This window comes from Anser brachyrhynchus (assembly GCF_964034855.1).
Source record: "Anser brachyrhynchus genome assembly, contig: SCAFFOLD_176, whole genome shotgun sequence".
Classification (NCBI taxonomy): Eukaryota; Metazoa; Chordata; class Aves; order Anseriformes; family Anatidae; genus Anser; species Anser brachyrhynchus.
The window spans coordinates 137,594-165,271 of record NW_027663477.1 but is presented as its reverse complement, the minus strand read 5'-3'; the positions used below and the strand labels follow the sequence as shown (position 1 = coordinate 165,271).

Genomic DNA, 27,678 nt, shown 5'->3' with positions numbered 1-27,678 from the left:
TCAGTCATTTATAACAATTGGGGGCTCGTCCGGGATGGTCTTGGTTCCTGAATTCTGACTTGATCTAGGAGGGGCGCCCCCACCATTTGGTGGCTCCTGTTCGAGTCAGGTCAGGGCTAATGCCATCTTGAACCTGAATAAGGGCAAGCAAAGATTTAGATTTTTTTATGAGCTCCCTTTGCCGGCTGCAGCACTGTATTTTGCCCGTAATTCTGCGCGCGAAGATCCGAACGAAGACGACGGAGTCGTAAGTATTTAGGGCGTATACCGTTCGGTTGGGTGGGTTTCGGTTGCCTGTGTGTGAGAGAGTGTGACTGAGACGGAACGTAGTTCCGAAGCGATTGTGGAGGTCTTCTAACTGCGGTTCCAATCTCCCGCGAGGGACTTGGCCGGTGAAGGACCGAAGCGATTCCTATAGGATTCGTGGGTGGGTGATAGGTCCTAAACCCCCTGCAAGACACTCTCACTAAGGCAACCAAGGGCTGTAGGAATTGCCACAGTAAAATTCCTAGATGGGTCAGACAAAATTGAAGACCCGGGACCAGAGAAAAGGGAGCAAATTACCAGACATACCACCAGAAAGTCCATTAGGGATAATGATTAGAAATTGGAACGATAGGGGCCCCAGAAAAGGGAAAAAGTAAATTAAAAATGGTTCAGTATTGTATGACAGAATGGCCAAAGGAGCCTTTAAGACCACATGTCTTTTGGCCCGTTTTCGGATCCTTTGAAGACTGGGTTTGCCAGGCCTTAAATATACATGTTAATTCAAAGGAACCTTTTAGCCAGGAGGAAAGTGATTATGCAGGATTATGGATCAGGATCTCACGTCCTTTTCCAGCCTCAATATTTACACTAAAAGCAGACGAGAAGTTTGACGAAGAAGAGAACAAAAAAATAAAAAATAAAAAAAAAAAAAAGGAAAAAGAAAAAGATGATGAATGGGAGTCATTGGATAACCTACCACCTCTATATCCTAACAATCCACCCCCGGTGGTGCATCTTGTAATCCTGTTTTGTTCTTAAATGTTTTGACTGTGTCAAGGAGGAAGGTGGGAGCATTATCTAAGTAACAGTTTAGAAGTTTGGGTATATTCACGGTGGTGTTCGGTCAGTTTCCCAAGTATCGGGGGAGCGGGGCTGACTGATTATCAAAGTGGTAGAACGGAGAGTCACTTCTTTGGTGGTTCGGGCCTGAGCCCTGGGAATTTGGTAAGAAGGGGGAGAGCGAATTTATTTAGGCCTCAATACCTTTTTAAAACCCCATCTTGACGGATACACAGGAGTGATTCCTTGTTTTGTGTAGGCTTACTAACAAAGTGCATGAGAAAAATTAGCATTTGGCTTGAAATTCGGTCTTATTGAAATGTAAATTTTGTGGAAAAGGTGTTATTGTTTGTCTAGAAGACAGAAGGCTGAGTGCTTCAGGTGTTTTTCCGAAGTCCTGCGGATTTATGATTGGAATGGGGCTCATTAATAATCTGAAATAGTAAAGTTTGTATGTGGAAAGAAGAGTTTAATCCCAGAGAATTGGGACATTTGGGAAGAAGATTAGGAAAAGATAGTAAAAACCTGCAATAAAAAGGTTTGCGTGGAAATTGAAACAAGGGACAGTAACTAATATAAATAAATAAAAGGGAATGGGAAATCAAGGAAAAGGGGAAAATCCAAAAAAAAAAAAAAAAAAAAAAAAAAAAGACGTCCTAAAAAAGAAAAAGCCTCCTTGGGTGCATATTGGCACATTGGAAGGATATTGTTAGAAATGGGGGCACAGAAAGCAAGAGGACTTTCACTAAGTATTGCAATCAATGGTGGCCACTATATAAACTAAATGGCCACTTTATGGATCAATCGACTATAACAGTGTCTTGCAATTAATGTTTTTGAGGAGAGAAGGGAAATAGGATGAAATGTTGTATAGTGATATGTTGTTTCAGCATGTTGGAGGGAAAAGGTTTGGAATTAAGTTGGCCCCTGACTGAGCCTTTGGTGTTGGCATTAGAAAAGTACGGGCTGGAGAAAGATAAAGGAAGTGTTAAAAGGGTTGTTGAAGGTGTTAAAGGTTGTGTGGCATGTAGTATTTAACAGAGCTGTTTGAAGTTGAATGAGCAGGGGAAGAGGATGTAGGAATGTTAATAGTTCCGCCTCAACCCGAGGCTGAGATCTCTAAATCGCGGTGTGAGCCCTCTGGGGCAGGGGGACCGTGATGGGTCCGAGAGAGTTGTCGTGGAAACAGAAAAGCAGCTAACTTTTGAAACAACCTGAGTTCGTGTGTGAGCTCAGATTGCCAATGGGACCGCTCAGGGAACTTTCAACGATTGCATTCCCCTGAGCGACCCCCTCACTGAGACCCTAATCACCCCGGAAATTATGTAAATACTAAAATCTGGTTAAATTGGCTATTGGGAATTGAGAATCTGTTCCAACAAGGTCCAAAAGAAACCCCTATGGAATTTATGGAATTTTTGAATTTCTGGACCAACTTTGAAATGCAATGAAAAAAAAAAAAAATGGACCTGGCTTAAAAAAAAAAAAAAAAAAAAAAAAAAAAGAGAGAGAGGCAACTGGCTAACCTCTTTCCAGGGCAATCAGCCCCTGATATCAGAAAGAAATTGTCTTAGGCTGCAGGACAAACAACAGTCAGGAATGATGGGGACCTGGGGCATCTACCCTAGCAGGTCCACTAGTTGAAATAAAGCTAGGAAACGAAGACAGGCTTGAATTTTTTGTTGGTTATGGGAGCTTCTTTCTCTGTGTTAATTAGGCTGTAAATGTAATAGGAGCAACATATTCAGTGTTAAATAGTTTAAAAGGACGATTAGGAACTAAGACAACTACAATAATTGGAGCCACAGGGAAAGAGGAAGAATGGTCATTCTTACGACCCCTTGATTTGCGTTTTGGGGGTGAGGAACTAACCCATAAATTTTAGTATGTACCAGAATGCCCGATGCCACTCTTGGGACGGGATCTATTAGCCAAATTAGATGCAACAATAACCTTTGAGGATGGAGAATTAATAATGAAGGTACCTGAGTCCAAAGTAGGCCAAATCCTAATGATCAAAGATAAACCCTTTGTTAATATTCCAAGAGAAGTAGAAAATGCAGTTATAGCAACAGTACGGGAAACAGATGTACCAGGGAAGTCGAAACTGGCACAACTGGTAAAGGTGGAATTAAAGGAAGGAGCCAAACCTGTTTGAATCAAACAATATCCACTTAAGATAGAAGCTAGGCACGGGAATAGTGAAAATTATTGACAAATTTCTCAAATATCAGATTCTGGAAGAATGTAAATCGGAATACAATACTCCAATTTTTCCAGTAAAGAAGCCGAATGGCGAGTATAGATCTGTACAAGATCTTAGAGCAATAAATGAAATAACAAAGGATATTCACCCGGTAGTAGCTAATCCTTACACATTGTTAACATCTGTGAAAGAGAAATATAAATGGTTTACCGTGATAGATTTAAAGGATGCCTTCTTTTGCATACCTCTTGATAAAGATAGTAGAAAATTATTTGCCTTCAAATGGGAAAACGTATTGAAGTTTTTGGACCACATATGGTAACAACCGTTTTGGAACAAAGGGGGGGGGCACTGGTTATCACCCAGCCGGATGATGAAATATCAGGCAATCCTAACTGAACAAGATGACATAACCTTGAAAACGACTAACCTGTTATATCCAGCAGTATTTCTAGGAACCGTTCCAGAAGAAGGACCGTTGGAACACAGTTGTGTGCAAATAATCGAACATACGCCAGCCACAAAGATTTGAAGGATGTACCCCTTGAAAGGTATTCAGTGGGAATACCACACTCCGTGGCACCCACAAAGCTCAGGGAAAGTAGAAAGGATGAATCAAACAATAAAACAACAATTGGCTAAGTTAATGATCGAGACACAGCTGCCCTGGACGAAATGCTTACCATTGGCACTTTTAAACATAAGAACTAAACCACACAGTGAGACTGGATTATCATCATATGAAATGTTATATGGTATGCCTTATTCTCAAGGGATGCCCCTAGGGAACAATGTAGTTGAGGATCATAGTATCCAGAAATACATAATTACCATTGGAAGGAGATTACAGGAGATAAGAGAAATTGGGATGATGACTCAGACACCACCTTTAGGATTTGCTATTCATAAAATACAACCAGGAGACAAGGTCTTAATAAAAACCTGGAGAGAAGAATCATTGAACCCCCGATGGGAGGGACTGTACCTTGTTTTACTTACTACTGAAACAGCTGTGAGAACAGCAAGAAGGGGTTGGACCCACGCATCCAGAATAAAAGGACCAATAACTACCGAAGCCTGGAGGGTTGAGTCCACTCCTGGGGAACTGAAACTGAGACTAAAGAGGAACTGATATCCCAGCAATGAGGTTCTGCATGAATTAAGGGCACTGGATAAAGAGGACAAGGCTGAAGGGAGGAAAGGGAGAAGGCAAGACCGGGGTAGGACCCTCCACTGCGGCGTGTATGGTCTACCGAGGGAGGCAACCCCTATGGGTATTGACCGCCGAGTGAGAGTGCCTCGACCGGACTTCTCCCACACCAAGATCAGTTTGTCCTGAGAAAAATAACATGAGAACCTTTTAAACCCATAATAAAATTGTGATTAGTTTTTCCAGGAGCTGGATCACCCTGAAGGGCTGAATGGTAACACAAGCTCTGAAAGCGGGCCCAACCCCATGATTGAAGGCGCTTCCCACACTCTCAAGATTGGACGGCGAAAAAGGCTTATAATATGACAGGTCGCCAAAGAGAACTGAATTGTGACTGTAAGTGGAAACCCAACGTGGGAGCTTGGAAGCGTGCATATACGAGTACAAACGGGGCAGACATTGTAACAGGACCACTCGGTAACAAGGACACTCTGTATTATCACGCCCCAAAGGGTAAAGATGGATGGGATGGTCATTTTCCAAACGGGACGTGGGCCCTAAAGGGACATTATTGGGTGTGTGGCAAACATGCTTACAAGAGGCTACCTGGAAACTGGTCGGGAATATGCTATGGGGGGTACATAAGACCCTTGTTCTTTTTATTGTCACAAACACAAGGAAATCATTTAGGAATAAGATTATATGATGACCTGAACAGAGTAAAACGATCTATTGATACTTCCTTATCCGGGGATAGTGCCCAAAAATGGGGAAAGGATGAATGGCCTCCTGAAAGAATCATACAGCATTATGGGCCAGCCACCTGGAACCCAAATGAGTTGATATCAGGAGCCCGAGAACCTATTTATAATTTGAACCGAATAATTAGGTTGCAAGCTATCCTCGAAGTTGTAACAAATCAAACAGCGACAGCCTTGGATCTTTTGGCTGACCAATCCACTCAAATGAGAAATGCTATATTCCAACATAGAATGGTCTTAGACTATTTACTAGCAGAAGAAGGGGGAGTATGTGGAAAACTGAACGATTCTAATTGTTGTCTACAGATTGATGATAATGGAAAAGTGGTCAAGCAGATAACAAAGGAAATTAGAAAGCTAGCCCACGTCCCAGTACAAACTTGGAAGGGTATGGATTGGGATTGCTTTTCATGGTTGCCTGGTGAACCATGGGTTAAAAGGATGCTGTTTTTATTTTTATGTGGTATAGTGACATTATTGTTTATACCTTTTATGATACCTTGCTTTACGTTGTTGATACGGCGAGTAATAAATAGCACCCAATTTGTGATGACTTCAGTGGAGAGAAAAGGTGACGTGTCGATAATGATGCTTAAGAAGTGGACACCCCGAGAACTGACTGATGAAATCCAATTGTTACTGACAAAGGTTGAAGGAGAGACACGAATTGATGATTAAAAAAAAAAAAGGGAGGAATTGTAAGAAATGGTCCAGCAATTCGTGCCACTAAGGGGTTTTGAAGGGTTAACATTGAGGCCTGGGTTTAGGCGAGAAGAGAACAAAGGGATTTCTTCGGAGAAAAACTGCTGACTTTGCACGAATGTGCAGTAACTTCTGACAGCCGGCCAAGAGACCACTAGATAAGGAGGAAGAATATGAGCCTCCCTGTCCGAGCGGCCCCCAAGAAACTAACAGAGACTGATAAGCAGGCGCACCTGGGAGGACTTCGGATTCGGGAAACCAATTATAATAACCCTGCCTCTTCTAGAAGTAGTAATGAATATGTATTAGCCTAGGAGCATAAAAACCAGCCGCCTTACGTAACAGGTGTGCGTCCCGGTGGAGCAGAGACTCCCGGCGCACCCAGCGCTGTTTGCTTGCCTCTATTCGTTTAATAAATTGTAAACTCTGATTGTAATCCTATTTGGAACTCAGTCATTTATAACAATTGGGGGCTCGTCCGGGATGGTCTTGGTTCCTGAATTCTGACTTGATCTAGGAGGGGCGCCCCCACCATTTGGTGGCTCCTGTTCGAGTCAGGTCAGGGCTAATGCCATCTTGAACCTGAATAAGGGCAAGCAAAGATTTAGATTTTTTTATGAGCTCCCTTTGCCGGCTGCAGCACTGTATTTTGCCCGTAATTCTGCGCGCGAAGATCCGAACGAAGACGACGGAGTCGTAAGTATTTACGGCGTATACCGTTCGGTTGGGTGGGTTTCGGTTGCCTGTGTGTGTGAGAGTGTGACTGAGACGGAACGTAGTTCCGAAGCGATTGTGGAGGTCTTCTAACCGCGGTTCCAATCTCCCGCGAGGGACTTGGCCGGTGAAGGACCGAAGCGATTCCTATAGGATTCGTGGGTGGGTGATAGGTCCTAAACCCCCTGCAAGACACTCTCACTAAGGCAACCAAGGGCTGTAGGAATTGCCACAGTAAAATTCCTAGATGGGTCAGACAAAATTGAAGACCCGGGACCAGAGAAAAGGGAGCAAATTACCAGACATACCACCAGAAAGTCCATTAGGGATAATGATTAGAAATTGGAACGATAGGGGCCCCGGAAAAGGGAAAAAGTAAATTAAAAATGGTTCAGTATTGTATGACAGAATGGCCAAAGGAGCCTTTAAGACCACATGTCTTTTGGCCCGTTTTCGGATCCTTTGAAGACTGGGTTTGCCAGGCCTTAAATATACATGTTAATTCAAAGGAACCTTTTAGCCAGGAGGAAAGTGATTATGCAGGATTATGGATCAGGATCTCACGTCCTTTTCCAGCCTCAATATTTACACTAAAAGCAGACGAGAAGTTTGACGAAGAAGAGAACAAAAAAATAAAAAATAAAAAATAAAAAAAAAAAAAGGAAAAAGAAAAAGATGATGAATGGGAGTCATTGGATAACCTACCACCTCTATATCCTAACAATCCACCCCCGGTGGTGCATCTTGTAATCCTGTTTTGTTCTTAAGTGTTTTGACTGTGTCAAGGAGGAAGGTGGGAGCATTATCTAAGTAACAGTTTAGAAGTTTGGCTATATTCGCGGTGGTGTTCGGTCAGTTTCCCAAGTATCGGGGGAGCGGGGCTGACTGATTATCAAAGTGGTAGAACGGAGAGTCACTTCTTTGGTGGTTCGGGCCTGAGCCCTGGGAATTCGGTAAGAAGGGGGAGAGCGAATTTATTTAGGCCTCAATACCTTTTTAAACCCCCATCTTGACGGATACACAGGAGTGATTCCTTGTTTTGTGTAGGCTTACTAACAAAGTGCATGAGAAAAATTAGCATTTGGCTTGAAATTCGGTCTTATTGAAATGTAAATTTTGTGGAAAAGGTGTTATTGTTTGTCTAGAAGACAGAAGGCTGAGTGCTTCAGGTGTTTTTCCGAAGTCCTGCGGATTTATGATTGGAATGGGGCTCATTAATAATCTGAAATAGTAAAGTTTGTATGTGGAAAGAAGAGTTTAATCCCAGAGAATTGGGACATTTGGGAAGAAGATTAGGAAAAGATAGTAAAAACCTGCAATAAAATGGTTTGTGTGGAAATTGAAACAAGGGACAGTAACTAATATAAATAAATAAAAGGGAATGGGAAATCAAGGAAATGGGTAAAATCCAAAACAAAGACGTCCAAAAAAAAAAAAAAAGCCTCCTCGGGTGCATATTGGCACATTGGAAGGATATTGTTAGAAATGGGGGCACAGAAAGCAAGAGGACTTTCACTAAGTATTGCAATCAATGGTGGCCACTATATAAACTAAATGGCCACTTTATGGATCAATCGACTATAACAGTGTCTTGCAATTAATGTTTTTGAGGAGAGAAGGGAAATAGGATGAAATGTTGTATAGTGATATGTTGTTTCAGCATGTTGGAGGGAAAAGGTTTGGAATTAAGTTGGCCCCTGACTGAGCCTTTGGTGTTGGCATTAGAAAAGTACGGGCTGGAGAAAGATAAAGGAAGTGTTAAAAGGATTGTTGAAGGTGTTAAAGGTTGTGTGGCATGTAGTATTTAACAGAGCATTTTGATGCTGAATGAGCAGGGAAAGAGGATGTAGGAATTCTGATAGTTCCGCCTCAACCCGAGGCTGAGATCTCAAAATCACGGTGTGAGCCCTCTGGGGCGGAGGGACCATGATGGGTCCGAGAGAGTTGTCGTGGAAACAGAAAAGCAGCTAACTCTTGAAACAACCTGAGTTCCTGTGTGAGCTCAGATTGCCAATGGGACCGCTCAGGGAACTTTCAACGATTGCATTCCCCTGAGCGACCCCCTCACTGAGACCCTAATCACCCCGGAAATTATGTAAATACTAAAATCTGGTTAAATTGGCTATTGGGAATTGAGAATCTGTTCCAACAAGGTCCAAAAGAAACCCCTATGGAATTTATGGAATTTTTGAATTTCTGGACCAACTTTGAAATGCAATGAAAAAAAAAAAAAAAATGGACCTGGCTTAAAAAAAAAAAAAAAAAAAAGAGAGAGAGAGGCAACTGGCTAACCTCTTTCCAGGGCAATCAGCCCCTGATATCAGAAAGAAATTGTCTTAGGCTGCAGGACAAACAACAGTCAGGAATGATGGGGACCTGGGGCATCTACCCTAGCAGGTCCACTAGTTGAAATAAAGCTAGGAAACGAAGACAGAGGCTTGAATTTTTTGTTGGTTATGGGAGCTTCTTTCTCTGTGTTAATTAGGCTGTAAATGTAATAGGAGCAACATATTCAGTGTTAAATAGTTTAAAAGGACGATTAGGAACTAAGACAACTACAATAATTGGAGCCACAGGGAAAGAGGAAGAATGGTCATTCTTACGACCCCTTGATTTGCGTTTTGGGGGTGAGGAACTAACCCATAAATTTTAGTATGTACCAGAATGCCCGATGCCACTCTTGGGACGGGATCTATTAGCCAAATTAGATGCAACAATAACCTTTGAGGATGGAGAATTAATAATGAAGGTACCTGAGTCCAAAGTAGGCCAAATCCTAATGATCAAAGATAAACCCTTTGTTAATATTCCAAGAGAAGTAGAAAATGCAGTTATAGCAACAGTACGGGAAACAGATGTACCAGGGAAGTCGAAACTGGCACAACCGGTAAAGGTGGAATTAAAGGAAGGAGCCAAACCTGTTCGAATCAAACAATATCCACTTAAGATAGAAGCTAGGCATGGGAATGGTGAAAATTATTGACAAATTTCTCAAATATCAGATTCTGGAAGAATGTAAATCGGAATACAATACTCCAATTTTTCCAGTAAAGAAGCCGAATGGCGAGTATAGATTTGTACAAGATCTTAGAGCAATAAATGAAATAACAAAGGATATTCACCCGGTAGTAGCTAATCCTTACACATTGTTAACATCTGTGAAAGAGAAATATAAATGGTTTACCGTGATAGATTTAAAGGATGCCTTCTTTTGCATACCTCTTGATAAAGATAGTAGAAAATTATTTGCCTTCAAATGGGAAAACGTATTGAAGTTTTTGGACCACATATGGTAACAACCGTTTTGGAACAAAGGGGGGGGGGGGGGGCACTGGTTATCACCCAGCTGGATGATGAAATATCAGGCAATCCTAACTGAACAAGATGACATAACCTTGAAAACGACTAACCTGTTATATCCAGCAGTATTTCTAGGAACTGTTCCAGAAGAAGGACCGTTGGAACACAGTTGTGTGCAAATAATCGAACATACGCCAGCCACAAAGATTTGAAGGATGTACCCCTTGAAAGGTATTCAGTGGGAATACCACACTCCGTGGCACCCACAAAGCTCAGGGAAAGTAGAAAGGATGAATCAAACAATAAAACAACAATTGGCTAAGTTAATGATCGAGACACAGCTGCCCTGGACGAAATGCTTACCATTGGCACTTTTAAACATAAGAACTAAACCACACAGTGAGACTGGATTATCATCATATGAAATGTTATATGGTATGCCTTATTCTCAAGGGATGCCCCTAGGGAACAATGTAGTTGAGGATCATAGTATCCAGAAATACATAATTACCATTGGAAGGAGATTACAGGAGATAAGAGAAATTGGGATGATGACTCAGACACCACCTTTAGGATTTGCTATTCATAAAATACAACCAGGAGACAAGGTCTTAATAAAAACCTGGAGAGAAGAATCATTTAACCCCCGATGGGAGGGACTGTACCTTGTTTTACTTACTACTGAAACAGCTGTGAGAACAGCAAGAAGGGGTTGGACCCACGCATCCAGAATAAAAGGACCAATAACTACCGAAGCCTGGAGGGTTGAGTCCACTCCTGGGGAACTGAAACTGAGACTAAAGAGGAACTGATATCCCAGCAATGAGGTTCTGCATGAATTAAGGGCACTGGATAAAGAGGACAAGGCTGAAGGGAGGAAAGGGAGAAGGCAAGACCGGGGTAGGACCCTCCACTGCGGCGTGTATGGTCTACCGAGGGAGGCAACCCCTATGGGTATTGACCGCCGAGTGAGAGTGCCTCGACCGGACTTCTCCCACACCAAGATCAGTTTGTCCTGAGAAAAATAACATGAGAACCTTTTAAACCCATAATAAAATTGTGATTAGTTTTTCCAGGAGCTGGATCACCCTGAAGGGCTGAATGGTAACACAAGCTCTGAAAGCGGGCCCAACCCCCTGATTGAAGGCGCTTCCCACACTCTCAAGATTGGACGGCGAAAAAGGCTTATAATATGACAGGTCGCCAAAGAGAACTGAATTGTGACTGTAAGTGGAAACCCAACGTGGGAGCTTGGAAGCGTGCATATACGAGTACAAACGGGGCAGACATTGTAACAGGACCACTCGGTAACAAGGACACTCTGTATTATCACGCCCCAAAGGGTAAAGATGGATGGGATGGTCCTTTTCCAAACGACGTGGGCCCTAAAGGGACATTATTGGGTGTGTGGCAAACATGCTTACAAGAGGCTACCTGGAAACTGGTCGGGAATATGCTATGGGGGGTACATAAGACCCTTGTTCTTTTTATTGTCACAAACACAAGGAAATCATTTAGGAATAAGATTATATGATGACCTGAACAGAGTAAAACGATCTATTGATACTTCCTTATCCGGGGATAGTGCCCAAAAATGGGGAAAGGATGAATGGCCTCCTGAAAGAATCATACAGCATTATGGGCCAGCTACCTGGAACCCGAATGAGTTGGTATCAGGAGCCCGAGAACCTATTTATAATTTGAACCGAATAATTAGGTCGCAAGCTATCCTCGAAGTTGTAACCAATTAAACAGCGACGACCTTGGATCTTCTGGCTGATCAATCCACTCAGATGAGGAATGCTATCTTTCAACGTAGAATGGTCTTAGACTATTTACTAGCAGAAGAAGGGGGAGTGTGTGGAAAACTGAACGATTCTAATTGTTGTTTACAAATTGATGATAATGGAAAAGTGGTTAAGCAGATAACAAAAGAAATTAAAAAGCTAGCCCACGTCCCAGTACAAACTTGGAAGGGTATGGATTGGGATTTCTTTTCATGGTTGCCCGGTGGACCATGGGTTAAAAGGATGCTATTTTTATTTTTATGTGGTGTAATGACATTATTGTTTATACCTTGTATGATACCTTGCTTTACGTTGTTGATACGGCGGATAATAAATAGCACCCAATTTGTGATGACTTTGGGAGAGAAAAGGTGATGTGTCGATAATGATGCTTAAGAAATGGACACCCCGAGAACTGACTGATGAAATCCAACTGCTACTAACAAAAGTTGAAGAAGAGACACGAATTGATGATATTAAAAAAAAAAAAAGGGAGGAATTGTAAGGAATAGTCCAGCAATTCGTGCCACTAAGGGGTGTGAAGGGTTAACATCGAGGCCTGGGTTTAGGCGAGAAGAGAACAAAGGGATTTCTTCAGAGAAAAACTGCTGACTTTGCACGGACGTGCAGTAACTTCTGGCAGCCGGCCAAGAGACCACTAGATAAGGAGGAAGAATATGAGCCTCCCTGTCCGAGCGGCCCCCAAGAAACTAACAGAGACTGATAAGCAGGCGCACCTGGGAGGACTTCGGATTCGGGAAACCAATTATAATAACCCCGCCTCTTCTAGAAGTAGTAATGAATATGTATTAGCCTAGGAGCATAAAAACCAGCCGCCTTACGTAACAGGTGTGCGTCCTGGTGGAGCAGAGACTCCCGGCGCACCCAGCGCTGTTTGCTTGCCTCTATTCATTTAATAAATTGTAAACTTTGATTGTAATCCTATTTGGGACCCAGTCATTTATAACATCAACTCTTGACTTTTATTTGTGTATGCCATTGTTTTGACTGTAATCTTTTCAGATGATGAAGCTGTAGGGGCGGGAGGGAGCAAAATAATTATTCTAGCGTTGTGGACCAAACATGCTGCCAGGAGTGGTGGTGCTGGGGTCAGCCCACCCGGCCTTACTTTCAATTATCAGGGATGATAAAATGGTGTGAAAAGCAGCAGCTCTGCGATACGGCTACGCTACCCCCACTCCCTTCTCTTGTGCTGTACCAAAGTTCCCCCAAGCTTTGGTTGGTGCTTTTTGCTGGTGACAGTAGGACTCCAGGGCGAGTAGTCGGGACTCTCCTGCAGTAACTGGGTCAATTAAGGGTTGGTTTAAGTGCCTCCTGGTTTTTAAAACTGCTCCCCTGAGCTGCTGGCTCTGCTGCCTGCTACAGCAAATGTTCGGGTGCCATCGGCGTTGCACTTGGGCGTGGGCACTGACCCTGCGGAGGAGAGCTGAGACTCGCGTGTATTGTGTACCCTGCCGCCAGTGATCGTTTTCCCCTAGCAGATCTATTTTGAATCATTTCCCTAAATTTTAGAGGAACTTTAGGCTCTTTGTGCTATGATTTGTGAAGCTGTAGGGGCCCTCAGGCATTTGCTGCTGGCAGAGGAAAACCGCTTGTCGAATTTGTTGTAAATACTTTCTGTTTGGACAACAACGCCTGTGTGTGTGTGTGTGCGTGTGTGTGTGTGTGCGCGTGCGTGCTTTGACGACCCCCTGCGACGCCCCAGCTCCGCGAGGGAAGCTTTGAAGCGGCTCTGGGAAAACCTCTGCGGAAGAAACCGCTGCTAGTGACTTGCGGAAAAGGGACTCCACAATCAGTGAGATTGTAAAGTAGGTATGTTTATTCAGCGCTGGGCAGCACGGGAGGTCGTGGGCATGAAGATTGATGACTCTTCCTCGTCACCGCTAGTTGACCTCTTGTCTTTGCACAGACTCAGTTGCTCCTTGGCTCTTGTCCATCTGCAGGACCAGTTTCTCCCAGTTTCTTAAGATAGGCTCACTCTCTTATTAGGAGACTGACCTTGGTAAGGGGCCCAAGGCTTCTTGCTTTAGTTAATTGGCACAATGCACCATAGTTAGCAAAGACGCTAAGTAGCATCCTAGTTTAACGCTGTCAGCGCTCTATCTCTACTTGATAAGATTCTCCTAACTCCCTCTCTCACTGGAGCCCACGCAGCCCTCCGTCCTGCCGAAGGACTTCACGGGGACTTCTGCCGGCTCCGGGTGCCCGCACACAGACAGAAATGGCTTTGAGAGAAAACAATCAGGAGGAGGAGAGCTCAGAGACTGCGGCCGGCTTCGGCCACCTTCCCCTCGCTTTCCCTCTCCGTGTTCAAACCGAGCACTGTTCTGCCGTCAACCTTCGCTGCCTCTGCCCACGGCGCTGGGCTTTCGCGTGTGCCATTGCTCCTCTACATATTTTATCCTTCCTTTTGTAAGGAATGGTCCAGCAATTCGTGTCACTAAGGGATTTGAAGGGTTAACATCGAGGCCCGGGTCTAGGTGATAAGAGAACAAAGGGGTTTTTAGGGAAAAGTGCTGACTACTGCAGGGGATGTTGCTAGAGTTTCTGAAATCCGGCGCAGAGGCTCCCAAACGAGGAGGAAGGGGGAGCTGAAGGACAATTGAAGGACAAAAGCCTGGGAGGAAGACAACCAGCATTCAGCCCGAGCAAGCCCCGAGAGACCACCAGAGACTGGTACGCAGGCGCCCCTGGGAGGGGTTTCGGATTCCGGAAACCAATTCTAATAACCCTGCCTCTTCTCGAAGTAGTAATGAATATGTATTAGCCTGGGAGCATCAAAACCAGCCGCCTTACGTAACAGGTGTGCGTCCTGGGGGAGCAGAGACTCCCGGTGATTAGGGAAGCTGAGGCGATTCCAGATAAGAAAGGGTTAAGAATGAAACTATTAAAGGAGAACAGAACATTAGGTGTAGGGCAGGAAACAGATGTACGGACAATGTATCTCGAAATAGGACATATACGGGCAATATATCTCGAACAAGACATTGGAATCCAAGATAAGAAAATAATGAGCAGAAGATTCGAAGAAAAAACAGTCCTTGCGGTTAGGAAGAAAGCTAAATCAGCAGAATCCTGACCAAGGGTGAAAAGTACACTGTGAGGAAGACTTATGGCCTTCCTCTCTGAGACCACCGACCACAGCTCGACGACCCCTGCCCAAGACCACTGAGAGGATCTGCGCAGGCGCAGGACACAAAAAACTGATTAGCATGAGAAGCGAGAGTAGGCGGGGTTAGATAATGAATATGTATAGGCGTTAATAAAATATTAATCACTGTGATGTATAAATTTGGGACGGCTTTTCACTTCGGGATGCACGATAGGCGGAAAGATCCCCCGTGCATCCGGCGCCGTCAATAAAGAATAAATCACTTAAAGAAATTGGATTTATGATCTTTGAATCAATCTGGCGACCCAGATGGGACTTCTTCTCTGTCGGACCGCAGGACCCGCTGGGAACAGGACTCCCTAGGGTACCCCCGGGATTTCCCGGAGGGACTCCTCGACTCAACGGATCACTGCGGAGGCAGACACGGACCCCATCATTGTAAGTGATTATATTCTTTATTTTGGTTTATTTGGTTGACCGGTCAATTGGGGTCGTCTGTAAGTCGGAAAGTAAAAGTTTTCTGCAGGACGGCATTTGGTTTTTTGGAAAGCACTCAGTTGCTGTTGGGAAACAAATAACCTTTGCATGCGAGGTTAGTGTTACGTTGTGTTTAAATGTGGAACTTGACCTTGGCTATTGTCTTTGGGATTTTGATTGTACACTTTATAACGTTACTAGGATCTTGGTGTTATTGTGGAAAGCTGCCGGCTTGTATTGTGTAACAAGAAACATTCTGAACTGTAACATGGGGGGGCAGCAGAGTAGTGGGATTCCAAAGAAAAGCCCGTTGGGATGTATCTTGAGTCATTGGAAAAATATAGGGGGATCCCCCGGTGGAACTGAAAATAAGAAAACGTTGATAAAATATTGTAATCAATGGTGGCCACTTTATAAGTTGGATTGTGAGGGAAATGGCCACTGAATGGAACCTTAAATTATAATACTTTACTACAGTTAATGTTGTTTCTAAGGAGAGAGGGAAAGTGGGATGAGGTGTCATACGCAGATATGTTTTTCACTTTGAGAAACCACCCGGAATGGCAGAAGGAGTGTGGAATTAACTTAGCCCCACAGGATCCTTTGATCCTGGCAATAGAAAAGGATATGAAGAAGGAAGGGGCAGGAAAAATGAAAAGATGTTGTTCGGCGTGCAGTATCGGGCAGAGATGTTTGAAATTGAATGAGTCAGAGGAGAGAATGGAGGATTATGTCCTCCCGCCCCAGATAATAGAACAAGGCGTGGGGGCGAGACCAGGAAACGGCAGAATAGATAAGAAAAATGAGAGTTGGGGGAATGGAGACTTTACCCCGATCACGGCTCAAACCCGAAGTAAGGTCGGGCCCGTTATTCAAGCCCCGTTACGACAGGCTATGGGGGCTAACGGACCAGCTCGGATAAAAGTACCTTTCACAACTGCCGAGTTAGATTCACGGAAGGAAGCTGTGAAAGGATACCGGGATGATCCAGAATCAGTGGCCCGGAGGTTTGAGCTGATTGGAAAGAATTTAAATCCCGATTGGAAAGAAATAGAGATAATGCTGGCAGCATTATCGGAAACTGGAAAAGCAACTGGTAATTAAGAATGCACAAACTCAAGTACAGACCCAGGTAACGTCAGTTTTACCTGGAACTGTGGAGGTATATGTGCCCAGAGTGGACCCAAACTGGGACTATAATGATGAGGGTGATTATAGGTTATTAAAAAGATATCAGGAATGGATTAGGATCGCCTTGGAAAGTGCGATACCAAAGTCTGTAAACTGGTCTAGGTTATATACCATAAAACAGGGGCAAACTGAGACCCCGTCAGAATTTCTCGATCGGCTAAGGACAGCAATGCAAAAATTTACAACGATAGACCCCTCTTCTGAGGAAGGTAAAGTCCAGCTAGTATCATTGTTCTTGGGTCAGTCTGCGGACGATATAAGGCGGAAGCTTCAGAAAATGAAAGAGCCGGATGTGAGAGATTTAGAAAGGCTGGTGGAAGAGGCATGGAGGGTATTTAGGAATCGAGAAGGGAATGAGAAACAAAGGCTGGGTAGGGCTATTGCTGCGGCAACTGTTGCGGCCTTACAGAGGCAAGAAGAACCTTTTCGGGGAAAAGGAAGAGGGAATGGGATAAGGGGAAGGTCAGTAAAGCCTCCCCTGAGACCAAATCAGTGTGCATATTGTAGGGAAGTGGGTCATTGGAAAAGGGAATGTCGGAAACAATGGGAGAAGAACAGGTTGATGGTAGCTAGTGTATCTCCCGACCAATGAAGTGGACCGGGGGATTCTACCCTAGCAGATCCGCTGGTTAAAATTAAGCTAGGGAAATCAGGACAGGAAGTGGAGTTTTTAATTGACACAGGAGCGACTTATTCTGTGTTAAACCAGAAATTGATACCAGAGGATGAGGATTTTGTGACGGTGATAGGAGCTACAGGCCAGCACGAGAAAGCCTTTTTCCTAAGGCCTTTAAAATATAAGTTAGGGAAACAGATGGGAATACATAGGTTTTTATATTTACCAGGATCCCCGAAGTCTTTGCTGGGGCGAGATTTACTAGAACAATTAGAAGCGGAAATTGTCTTTGAAAAAGGGAAGGTGGGGTTAAAGGTGAGAGAAGAAAAGCTGATAACCGCGCTAAGCTTAACGCTGATACAAGCAGACCCCATCGGTAAAGTACCTTCGGAGATTTTAGACCAAGTTTACCCAGGAGTCTGGGCTACTGACATCCCTGGGCGAGCCAAAAATGCAGCCCCGATAGTGGTGAGATTAAAGCCAGGGGAAAGGCCAGTTAAGATTAAGCAATATCCCCTAAGATTAGAAGACAGGAAAGGAATTAAGGGGATAGTGGATAAGTTTTTAAAACATGGACTGCTGGTTGAGTGTGAATCTGAAATATAATACTCCTATACTACCAATTAAGAAGCCAGATGGGAAGAACTATAGATTAGTGCAGGATTTAAGAGCTATAAATAAGATCACTGAAGATATACACCCTGTGGTAGCCAACCCGTACACATTACTGACTAAATTAAAAGATAATTTAGTTTGGTTTACCGTACTGGATTTAAAAGATGCCTTCTTCTGCCTGACTTTAGCCCCAGAAAGTCAGAAGCTTTTTGCTTTTGAATGGGAAAATCCAGACTCAGGACGAAAGGCTCAATTGACCTGGACCGTATTGCCGCAGGGATTCAAAAACAGCCCCACGATTTTTGGGAATCAACTAGCAAAAGAGCTTGAGGTTTGGGAGGCCCCAAACACCGAAGGAGTTCTGCTGCAATACGTTGATGACCTTTTGATAGCCACTGAGAATAGGAGCAGCTGCATGCAATGGACGATAAGTCTCCTTAATTTTCTGGGTTTGAATGGGTATCGAGTCTCTCAACAGAAGGCTCAGCTGATTCAGTCACGTGTAACTTACTTGGGGTTTGAGATTTCAGGGGGACAAAGGGAGTTAGGAACAGAACGGAAAGAAACTATCTGCCGTACCCCAGAACCACAGACCATTAAGGAATTACAAACTTTTCTAGGGATGACAGGTTGGTGCCGTCTATGGATTAATAATTATGGACTAATTGTAAAACCCCTATATGACCTCATCAAGAATAACCAATCGAAATTGGTCTGGACGGGGGAAGCACGGGCTGCCTTTAAGAAGCTTAAATTGGAGTTAATGCGAGCACCAGCTTTGGGTCTACCGGACTTGTCTAAACCCTTTTGGTTGTACTCCTATGAGAGACAAGGGATGGCTCTGGGGGTGCTGGCACAGAAGCTGGGCCCCTACAGGAGAGCTGTGGCCTACTTCTCTAAACAACTGGATGAAGTAAGTAAAGGTTGGCCGGGTTGCCTTCGAGCGGTGGCCGCTGTCATCATGAATATACAGGAGGCTCGGAAGTTCACTATGGGACAGAAGATAACCGTGCTGGTATCACACACTGTCTCGGCAGTCTTGGAGCAGAAAGGGGCACACTGGTTATCCCCTCAAAGATTTTTAAAATACCAAGCAATACTGGTGGAGCAAGATGACGTAGAAATTGTGGTTACTAACATTGTGAACCCAGCTTCTTTCCTTAGTAACGCTCCTGACGAGCCAGTGGTCCACGATTGTATCCAAACTATGGAAACTGTGTATTCTAGCCGACCAGATCTCAAGGAGGAGCCCTTGGAAGACGCGGACGAATCATGGTATACTGATGGAAGCAGCTTTGTGAAACAAGGACAACGCAAAGCAGGGTATGCGGTGACGACCACTCAACAGGTAATTGAGTCGAAACCATTACCCCTTGGGACGTCTGCTCAGAAAGCAGAAATAATTGCCCTTACGCGGGCATTGGAACTAGCAGCAGGAAAGAAAGTAAATATCTGGACAGACTCTAAGTATGCATTTGGTGTGGTGCATGCACATGGGGCTATCTGGAAGGAACGAGGATTATTAACGGCCCAAGGAAAACAAATAAAATATGCTGAGGAGATTTTGAAGTTGTTGGAAGCGGTAAAGCACCCAGAGAAGGTGGCTGTTATACATTGCCGGGGACACCAAAAAGGAACCGCTGACTTCGAGGTAGGGAACCGATTGGCTGACCAAGAAGCAAAAAGGGTGGCCGGATTGGCTGAGGCAGAAGCGCTCACTTTAATACCAGACGGTAAAATACAAACTTTAGGTGAAGGACAGGAACCTAGGTACACACGGGAAGATCAAAAGTTAATTGGGGACCTGGGAGGAAAAGCAAGGAGTGATGGATGGGTATACCTGAAAGATAATAGGGTTGTACTACCCTCTAATTTAATATGGCCTATGGTCATGGCAGAACATAATAAGACTCATTGGGGAGCAGACACCTTATATAAAAATCTGAGTCGAGTCTTGGTGGGAAGAAATCTGTATACTACGGTAAAACAAGTAACCCAGCAATGCAGTATTTGTTTGCATCATAACCCTAATACAGAAAATAGGGTAAAGTTCGGAATAATCAGTAAAGGAAACTATCCAGGACAACAATGGCAGATAGATTTTTCAGAACTGCCAAGAAAAGGGGGGTATCGATACTTGTTGGTTTTGACAGATACTTTTTCCGGGTGGCCGGAGGCTTTTCCCTGTCGAACCAACAAGGCAAGAGAAGTGGTTAAGGTTTTACTGAATGAGATAATACCGCGTTTCGGAATTCCGGCAGCAATGTCCTCAGATAGAGGCTCTCATTTTTGTGCGCAAATAGTTCAAGAAGTAAGTAAGGTCTTAGGGGTAGACTGGCAACTCCATACCCCTTACAGACCACAGGCAAGCGGACAAGTGGAAAAGATGAATCATCTAATCAAACAACAAATAGCCAAAATAGGGCAAGAGACTAATTTATCATGGCCTCAGTCTCTCCCTTTGGCTTTACTTAGAATTAGAGTAAAACCACGGACAAAGGAAAATCTAAGCCCTTTTGAAATATTATACGGAAGACCCTATCAGTTTTTGTTCAGCGGGGAGGACCTGACGCAACTGGGGTCGGGATACTTGTATAATTATTTAATAGGACTCCAAAAACAGTTGGATCAAATATCTAAAGTTGTCTCAGGAACCAGGGCTAGAGGGCTGGACCAACCAATCCACCCCTTTAAACCTGGGGATTATGTGTATGTAAAAGCATTTGCAGGTCGCCCTTTGGAAGAAAAGTGGACGGGACCATACCAGGTGCTGCTGACAACACATACCGCCATCAAGATTAAGGAGCAAACGGCCTGGATCCATTATTCGAGAGTGAAGAAAGCTCCAAAAGCCCCCTGGAAAGTAACGCTGGGTGACGGTGAACTGAAACTAAAGTTCAGTCAAGCGAAATGAAGACACTATGGTCAGGAGTATTTAGTAATGTAGTTAGCAGAAATTTAGTTAACAGAATTGTTTTATTTCTGTGGCTTATAGTTGTAATTGTGATTCAAGAATTGGAAGGTGCTTCTATGATGATAGAGAATGGTGGGTGGCCTTGGTCTGAAGCCGTAACCACAGAGGATAAGAGCATTAATGGAAAGTTAGCTGTTGTGGTTATTTGGCGAACAAATGGTGATCATTTACATGCATTATCAGAATGGCGAAATTTAGGGGAAGGGTGGATACACCAAAGAACTGTAGGGGACGAAATTGAAATAGGGTGCCGTATGATTAATGGAACAGCCCACGAGAAAGCAACGGGGATTTTAGTAAAACCGACTTCCAAAAGTGGCCAACAAGAAGGTTGTATCCGCCCAGGTAAATTAGATTGTTGGTATAATTTTATATTAACACAGACTGTAGCAGTTAACTGTTTTTGGACTAATAATGGTCAAAAGCTCGAGATCAAGGAAGGCGAGAGCCTCATGATAAATTTTACAATATATGCTATACTTCCTACAACAGTGAGACCCCCTATTGCACTTCCTTCCCCTACAACCTATGCCCAAGCCCCAGTCAAGCTGGAACCCAAAATTTATGAAACAGGCCCATATGTAGTAAGGAACACAGGCCAACAACAATTGTTATTTAATCCAGAATGGTCTCTCAAGCGTGTTGAATTGCTAATACAAATTAACATCTCAGCAGTTCAACCAGCCTGTTCTCCTTTCCTAAAGACATCATTAGAAGGCTGGACAATATGGTCACAAAAGCAAGTACACCTCAGGGGCAGAACACAAAGAGACTTAACTGGAATGCTAGGAACAGGATTAGGAGTTTTAAATGGAATTGATTCAGAAATACTAATGAATAAGCTAGCCACAGCAACAAGCGATTTGACAAAACTAAAACAGCCCCTGCAATCATCCTTACTGGCATTGGGAACTAGCCAATGGCAAGTTTCAAAGGTGTTACCAATATGGGAAAAGGCTGAAGACCAGGACCACAGACTAATAATAGATGCACTTAGTATGGCGCAAGATAATGTATCTTTAGCTCTTAGTTGTATACAGGTACAGTTATGGATGCAGGCAACGGCTGCCTTGATCATTAGGGAAGGAAGTGAAGGCATTTTTCCGGCTGAAGTCCGAAAGATTGTTTGGGACAATGCCAATGATTTTGAAAAGAAGTTCCAATCTTGGTGGACTCTGGTAAATTTTACCTATGATCCCATTATTAACATGGCTACTGCCTTTGTGCTTACTATACGTAATGCTACAGTTTATGTTATCCACCCCATTGTTGCACTAGGGTTAAATCATGAGGAAACAGTGCTCTATCCTTCGGAGCATAGAACCTGGGCCCGGATGAAGAACGGGAAATGGCAGTCTGTGAATCTAGAATCATGTGTTACCCGGGAACAACAAGGATTTATTTGTGAGAGCAACACAATTGATGCTCAGGATGTCTGTCTTGACACTGAGCAAGGTGTTTGCCACTTTGAAATTCATCCAAATACTAGTCAAAAGACTGTGCTTGTATATATTGGTCAAGGCTGTGTGTGTTTAAGGACTGCTTGTGCTTTTGTAGAAGTAGATGAGGAAAACATAACTCTACCTAGCAAAAATCACTCTAACTTTTGTATTTGTAACTTTGTTAGAATCATCGGGTGTGATTTTTTATATTCAGCACCAGTGGTATCCCACCAGTTGATCAAGTCCAACAACACAATGTATCACAAGTTATTACCCACACCTATTGGGATGAACCTCACGCTAGTGAAGCAATTACTTAAACACCAAGACCTGATCAAAATTTTAAAAGGCATTCAGGAAGATGGAGAGAAGACTTTAATCACTGTCCACCATGATACAAAAGAAATAAACAGAGTTTTGCAAAGAGTAAAACAAGACACAGATCGTAGCTGGTGGGACAAACTCTTTGGATGGTCGCCAACTGCAACTGGGATTTTGAACACATTGTGTCACCCAATTATTGTTCTATTGATGTTAGTTGGTATAAGTTTAATATTATCTTTTGTAATACTTGTTTGGAATTGGAAATTGTTACAACGAATGGCAATATTATCTTCCCTGACGAGAGTACATGGCAAGGTATTGAGGGATACATATCGTAGAGGCTGGGAAGAAGAATTTTTGTATTCGGAAAGGTCTCTACCGACATAGAGGAAATATAGAAACAAACAAAGGTTCTGTATAAGATTAGTAAGGATAACATTTCATGGGGCTTTGAGGAAATATGGAATAAGTTAACCTCATGGTTACCCAATTTTCAATAGTTAGAACAAGTTTTTACTGATCTGGTTATGTTATTGGCAGTAGGAATATTTGTATGTATGTTACTGCGATACTGCTAATGATAAGGGCATGCAATGCAAAAGAATTTGCATGGGGAAAAGAAAAGGGGGGATTGATTAGGGAAGCTGAGGCGATTCCAGATAAGAAAGGGTTAAGAATGAAACTATTAAAGGAGAACAGAACATTAGGTGTAGGGCAGGAAACAGATGTACGGACAATGTATCTCGAAATAGGACATATACGGGCAATATATCTCGAACAAGACATTGGAATCCAAGATAAGAAAATAATGAGCAGAAGATTCGAAGAAAAAACAGTCCTTGCGGTTAGGAAGAAAGCTAAATCAGCAGAATCCTGACCAAGGGTGAAAAGTACACTGTGAGGAAGACTTATGGCCTTCCTCTCTGAGACCACCGACCACAGCTCGACGACCCCTGCCCAAGACCACTGAGAGGATCTGCGCAGGCGCAGGACACAAAAAACTGATTAGCATGAGAAGCGAGAGTAGGCGGGGTTAGATAATGAATATGTATAGGCATTAATAAAATATTAATCACTGTGATGTATAAATTTGGGACGGCTTTTCACTTCGGGATGCACGATAGGCGGAAAGATCCCCCGTGCATCCGGCGCCGTCAATAAAGAATAAATCACTTAAACAAATTGGATTTATGATCTTTGAATCACCGGCGCATCCAGCGCTGCTTGCTTGCCTCTATTCGTTTAATAAATTGTAAACTTTGATTGTAATCCTATTTGGATTTATAACAGCCATTTATAACACTTTCTATATTTGTATTTTATTTAAGGCTGTCTTGCCCCCCTCCCCCCCCAGCCTCGCTGCTCGCCAATAAAGCTGGCGCAGGGGCTAAAGGATTTGAAGGGCCTGCTTGTACACCTAAGGGATTTGAGGGCCTGCTTGTACACCTTTGGGGACTGCCTCTTTTGGGGGGGGGGGGTGGTGTTAGGAGCTGCTTGTATACTTTTTTAGGCATTCCTCTGAGAGGGGGTTGGGAGCTTCGTGTATACTGGGGGGGGAGGGCCTCCCTCGAGGTGGAAGGGGAGGGGTTGGAGCGTTTCTACACTGTAGGGGCCTGCCTGTACACTTTTGGGGCCTGCCTTGGAGGGGTTGGGAACTGCTTGTACACCTTTGGGGCCTGCGTCTGCGCGGGGCGGGGGGGGTTGGGGGGTTGGAGCTGGTTTTAACCTTTCGGGCTTGCATCTGGAGGGGGTTGGGGCCTGCCTTTGGGGGGGTGGTTGTGAGCTGCTTGTATACTGTAGGGGCCTGCTTGTACACCTTTGGGGCCTGCGTCTGGGGGGGGGTGGGAGCTGCTTGTACACTGTTAGGGCCTGCCTTGGGGGAGGGGTTGGGGCATGTGCCTTGGGGGCATGGGGTTGGGAGCTGCTTCTACGCTGTAGGGGTCTGGGTCTTGGGGGGTTGGGGCTGTTTGTACACCTTTGGGGCGTGCCTCTGGGGAGGATGGGGAGTTGCTTGTACACCTTTGGGGCCTGTGTCTGGGGGGGGGGGTTGGGGCCTGTGCCGGGGGGGTTGGGAGCTGCTTGTACGCTCTAGGGTCCTCTGGCAGGCTTTGGGGCCTCCCTTTGAGGGGGGCAGTTGGGAGCTGGTTGTACACCTTTGGGGCCTGAGTCTGGGGTGTGGGGGCTGGGGCTGAGGCCTGGGGCCTGGGGCATGCATCTGGGTGGTGGTGGTGGGGGGTCCAGTTCATGGGGGGGGTGGGTTGGGAGCTGCTTGTGGACAGTTGGGGTCTGCATCCGGGTGTGGCTGGGGCCTGCTTGTAGACTTCTGCAGCCTGTGTCTGGTGTTTGGGGGCTTTTCTGTAGTGTTTGGGGATTGCATTTTGGCTTTGGGATGTGTCTAGAGCTTCTGGGGCCTAGCTGTAGTGCTTGGGGCCTGCGTCTGGGGCTTTTCTGTAGCATTTTGGTAGCGTGTTTGTGATTTGGGGTCTGTATCCAGGGTTTTGCCTTTTTTGTAGTTTTCAGCTTTGTGTCTGTTTCTTTGTTGGTTGCCTGGGGTTTGGGGTTTGGATCATTAGTCAGTGTCATTAGCGTCGGGGGGTTGATATGAAGGGTTAGGGTTGTGGTTAGAGTTGTTAGGGTTAAAGAGAATAAGGATTTTAGGGTAAGGGGATCAAGGTTGTGGGAATAAAAATGTTTTTGCACAGAGTTACATCGTTTAGAGGGAAGGAAGGTGGTATTGATATATGCTTGCAGTGATAAGAAAGCTTAACAGACAACCTTGTAAAATGCAGACAACCAGAATCCTTAGAGCAATTGGGTGGAAATCACGGTGTAAGAAACATTACCACCTCAAAGAGGAAAACAGTCAAGAAAAAAATAAAATTGACTAGTAACAGGCCAGCAGCTGTGTATTTTCTGTGAAGCACTGGATAGATTGTGAACATGGATTACCCAGTCAATGGGGAAACTGGGGAGGGTCCTGGTCACCGAGAGGAAAAAAAAAATTATATAAACTGTGTTATGGAACTAGTAGGTGGCTTGTGGGACGCCTGCCATTGCAATCGTGAATAAAAATGCTACCTCACTGAGATACTTGCCTGAGCCTATGGTATTGGTTACAGAGTGTTTCTAATAAGGTGTTAGGGTTTTAAGGTTTCAGGGCTAAGGCACTAGGGTTGGGTTTCAGGGTTAGGGTTTCCAGGGTTTAGGGTTAGGATTTTAAGGTTGTTAGGGTTGGAGTTATAAGGGTTAGGGTTTGGGGGTTAGTGTGTTAAGGTTTTAAAGTATTTTGGGGTTTTAGTGTTGATAGGGTTTTTAGGGTTAGGGTCTTAGGGTTTTAGTTATGGTCAGGTATTTAGGGTTAGGGTTTTAAGGTCTTATTTTTTTTTTTTAAGGTTAGGGTCTCCAGCGTTAGGGCTTTGAGAATCTTTACGTTTTGGGTTAGGGTTTAGAGGGTCTTAATTTTTAGGGTTAGGGCTTTTAGGCGTAGGTCTAGTGTGGTAAATTTTATCGGGTTAGGACTGTAAGGGTTTTTAGGGTTAGGGTTTCTAGGGTTTTTTGGGGTAGGGGTTAGGGTTAGATCCATGGGAGCCGTAGTGTTAGGGGTCAGGGTTCTTAGGGCTAAGGCCCAATATTAGGGTGGAAGGCCAAACTAAGGGGGGAGCCCCCCCCAAAATTGAAGGGTCGAAGCCCCAATTTAGGGGAAGAAACGTCAAAATTGTGGGGTCCCCCAAAATTGGGCGGAAGAGCTCTTAATATTGGGGGAAACCCAAAAAAGGAGGGTGGGGGACTCTAAAATTGGGGGGACCCCCCAAATTGGTTGTGTCCCCCCCCAAATTGGTTGTGTCCCCCCCAAAATTGGTTGTGTCCCCCCCAATTAGGGGAGGAACCCCCAAAATTGGGTGGGCGAACCCCCATATTGGGGGGGCAGAACACTTAAACGGAAGTGTGAAATTCCAGAATTGAATGTGGACCCCCCAGAACAGTCTTCAGGGGTTTAGTGTGGTAAATTTTATCGGGTTAGGGCTGTAAGGGTTTTTAGGGTTAGGGTTTCTAGGGTTTGTTGGGGTAGGGGTTAGGGTTAGATCCGTGGTTGCCATAGCGTTAGGGGTCAAGGTTCTTAGGGGTTAGGCCTAATATTAGGGCGGAAGGCCAAAATAAGAGGGTGGGAGCCCCCCCCAAAATTGAAGGGTTGAAGCCCCAAGTTAGGGGAAGGAACGTCAAAATTGTGGGGTCCCCCAAAATTGGGCGGAAGAACTTTTAATATTAGGGGGGAACCCAAAAAAGGAGGGTGGGGGACTCTACAATCGGTTGTGTCCCCCCCAAATTAGGGGAGGAACCCCCAAAATTGGGTGGGCGAACCCCCATATTGGGGGGGAAGAAGACTTAAATGGAAGTGTGAAATTCCAGAATTGAATGTGGACCCCCCCCAGACCTGGGGAGGAATCCCCAAACTTGGGGGGGACCCCCAAAATTGGGGTTAAAGCCCCAGATCCCGGGGAGCTAAGCCCCAAATTAAGGGAAGGAACCTCAAACATGTGGTGAGAACCCCAACATTGGGGGAAAGAACCTTAATATTAGGGTGGCAGGCCAAGAAAGGATGGTGGGGGCCTCCAAAATTGTGGGGGGCTTGGAACTGGGGGGAATCCCCAAAATGGAGGGGGAACCCCAAAAGTGGGGGGGGGGCGAAGCACCAAATTAGGGGAAGGAACCCCAAAATTGCGGGGAAGAACTCTGAAATGGAGAGCTGAAAACCCGAAATTGAGGGGAAACCCCCCAAAACGGCGGGAAAACCCTCCATAAACACGAAACCGGTAATGTAACAGAGCAAAAAATGGCGTCCTACGGCACGCTGCGAGGCTCAATTTTCTGGGGAGTGCTGGGAAATGTAGTTCTTGGCCACCGGGTTTCCGGGAGTCCATATTGTTTTCCCAGAGCATGCCGGGAGATGTAGTTCTCGGACACTGGGCTTCCGGGAGGCCATGTTGGTTTCCCATCTTTGCTAGACTCCGGGTGCTCTGGCTTCACAGAGAAACCCCCAAACTGAAAAATGTACCTGCTAATATATTGGGCTCTAAATGTCGCCCTGGGTTAATTGAATAACAATCCCTGGGTAAGACTGAAGTGCAGGAGGGGTTGGCTACGGTTTTAAGAGCCGGTTTGCAGAAAAGGGATTTCCCGTTAAGAAATGGCATATACTGATTGTTCTCTTCCTTGCTCTGCCAAGACCTGAAGCACATCT

General features: G+C 44.6%; 3 long non-coding RNA genes across 3 annotated transcripts; 2 read left to right on the top strand and 1 right to left on the bottom strand.

The window, feature by feature from the left end:
- Positions 1-308: 308 nt before the first annotated feature.
- On the top strand, positions 309-27,678 carry LOC308187430. The gene is made up of 3 exons (XR_013944683.1): positions 309-3,804; positions 4,641-6,562; positions 27,664-27,678. It is a non-coding gene; the product is annotated as an uncharacterized lncRNA (long non-coding RNA).
- LOC308187428 lies at positions 19,054-23,028 on the top strand. Its single transcript, XR_013944681.1, has 2 exons — positions 19,054-21,059; positions 21,787-23,028. It is a non-coding gene; the product is annotated as an uncharacterized lncRNA (long non-coding RNA).
- Positions 20,414-21,788, bottom strand: LOC308187429. The gene is made up of 2 exons (XR_013944682.1): positions 21,164-21,788; positions 20,414-21,070 (listed from the first exon to the last, which is right to left on the bottom strand). It is a non-coding gene; the product is annotated as an uncharacterized lncRNA (long non-coding RNA).